The following is a 2,462-nucleotide window of genomic DNA, read 5'->3' as shown; positions in this document are numbered from 1 at the left end:
CAAGTCAATCATTCATCATGTTCCAAATTTGTAGCGAGAAGCAACATTGTAAAAGCAAATGTGTTGCCATCTTCGGGCCCTTTCATAAGGAGCAAAGCCCACAACTCGGACATCCATGCTCGGAAGATGATACGCCGCTCATACCTGGCTTTGAATTAATTTTTGAGTAGTCCAAAATTTCCAAATGGTAGGCTTAATGAAATGGACGTGCCCCCGTGAACCATGCGTAATAAGCGCAGGCCACGGAGTAGCATCCGGAGGTTGACACCTTCGACAATATAGTGTCGGCTTGATTGTATGGAGTTGAACTCGGGATGTAAATCGCCAAAGGTTGATGCATTCAACGCAGGTGAGTACGCACCATAGTATTTTAAGGCACACACCCATATCGCAAGTAATTCCTCCACTCCGATGAATAAGCCATGCACGTATCCTAAAATTCAACTTTAACATAAATTAGACCAATGTATTTTGTTGGCCTAAAATTATACAATCAAAAAGTTTTTCCAAATAGAAATTCAATGGTATGAGTATTTTTACATACAACCCATACTTGGTTGGTCCAGTTTACGGGCAAAGTTAATTTTTTGAAATATGGCCACACAAGTAATCAAAGATGTGCCCTTCTGGTGTGATAGTCAGCTCAATACCGTTGCTAGCTTGTAGAGCATGATACTGCTAAAAAAACTTGTATAGCATGTTACTGCTCAAAAAAAAACTTGTAGAGCATGTCATGTGTTTCTGCTGCATTGTGCAGCCTCATCAGCGGCTTATTTGTGTCTAGGAAACTCGTAGTAATTTCGTGAGTTTTTTTTTTGACGGTTGCCCATTCTTTTACGTGATTTTGGCTGTGAAAAGCTTACAGCAAGTGACGGCCGGACAGAGGGGACAGAAGAAGCAGAGGAACCAGAAGAGAAGTCCAAAGGCAGATGCATAGCGACACAACTCAATCGATCTCATCAAAGTTGCGACACAAATTTACTACCACCAGCAGCAGCCTGACCGCCGTAGATCATTTTTTATTCATCGCCATCATTTTATTCCAGCATCATAACAGGAACATGCGTGCGTGCATGGACGCATCACGCACTCAGCTAGGCTAAAGCTATAGTCTCTCGTCTCTCATTCTCATGGACGGAGGTACGTAGCCTACCTATAGCTGAGCCATACTCGCTCTAGGCGCCTAGCAGTGGGGGACGGCGAGGCCGCAGGAGACGAGGGTCTCGCGCGCGTGGGGGCTCTTGATGTAGGCGCCGAGGGAGGGGTCCTTGGCGTACTGGCAGAAGCACGCCTGCTGTGCGCGCAGGTTGGCGCAGCACGCGCCGCTCGGCTTGGCGCCGGTGGTGATCGCCGGCATGCACACCGTCAGCTGCCCCACCTCGCACGCCGCGAGCGCCCCGCCGGGCGCCGCCACCAGCAGCGTCAGCATCATGGCCGCCAGGAGGACCGCCTTCCTCATCGCCATGCCCGTCGTCGTACGCACGTTGGTCTACTCCTTGCTCACTCTCGCTCTCGCAGTGGCAAGTGTTGTGTGTGATCGAGTGCTGCAATGGTGGTGTGGAGACGGAACTAGGGACTCCCGGTGTATTTATAGGCGGTCATGCACGGTCCCAGACTCCGAGCTCGATCGCCAGCCATGTGCCGCCAAGTGAGTGAGATGCACGTCGATCACTGGCAACCTTGATAATTAACACCCCACCTGCCGCCATGACTAGGGCATGGTTAAAGTTAATCACCCATGCATGCATGCAGAGTTAAGGCATGTGTTGCAGTAGTTGGCCATGACTAGGGAGGGTCAGCAAACAGGTTGACGCACGCATGCATGGGCATTCAACTCCAGTCGGTAGAAGGTCAGCCGAGTAGTTCGTACTATATACGTCCATGCTCGGTGATGCAAGGATCCAAATGCGTCTGGCCACCAGCTGCCGCCGTGTACAAATTAACTACAAACGTACGTTCTCTTGTTCGGCATAGAGAGGTGTGTTCCGTTCACCCATTTACAAAGTTCCTCGCTCGCTCGGTGTCAACGTCATCGATCGCGCCTCCGCTGACTCGTTCCTTTCTTACCAACAAACAATACGCGCTTGAAAGACATCCTGATACATACGGCGAACATCATCTGCTTATATAGAGATGAGTATATTTTTCGTCCCTCAACTATTTTCGAAAGTCTATAAATGATCCCTTAATTTCAAAACCAGCAAATCCTAATCCCTCAACTTTCAAAACTGGATAAGTTTAGTCCTTCGTACCGTTTAGGATGGTTTGGTGCTGCCGTGTACATGGTTTTAACTAAAACTAGACTTGTCACGTAAGTTTGACCGCCATGTCACACAGGTTTAATTGACTGCCACATCAGTATCTACAAACTCACCGTGGCCACTGTCATCGAGCCACTGCTCCTGTAGCCTGTAGGAACTCGCGGCAATGTACGGGTGCCGGCCAGAGGGCGCTGTGCTGCA

General features: G+C 49.2%; 1 pseudogene; it reads right to left on the bottom strand.

The window, feature by feature from the left end:
• Positions 1–930: 930 nt before the first annotated feature.
• LOC125506568 (non-specific lipid-transfer protein 2P pseudogene) lies at positions 931–1,568 on the bottom strand (annotated as a pseudogene).
• Between the last annotated feature and the right edge of the window lie 894 nt (positions 1,569–2,462).

Source organism: Triticum urartu, chromosome 5A (assembly GCF_056163025.1).
Source record: "Triticum urartu cultivar PI428250 chromosome 5A, HENAU_Tu73, whole genome shotgun sequence".
Taxonomy (NCBI): domain Eukaryota; kingdom Viridiplantae; phylum Streptophyta; class Magnoliopsida; order Poales; family Poaceae; genus Triticum; species Triticum urartu.
Note: the sequence above shows the minus strand (reverse complement) of the source record. Positions and strands in the feature narration are given on the sequence as shown.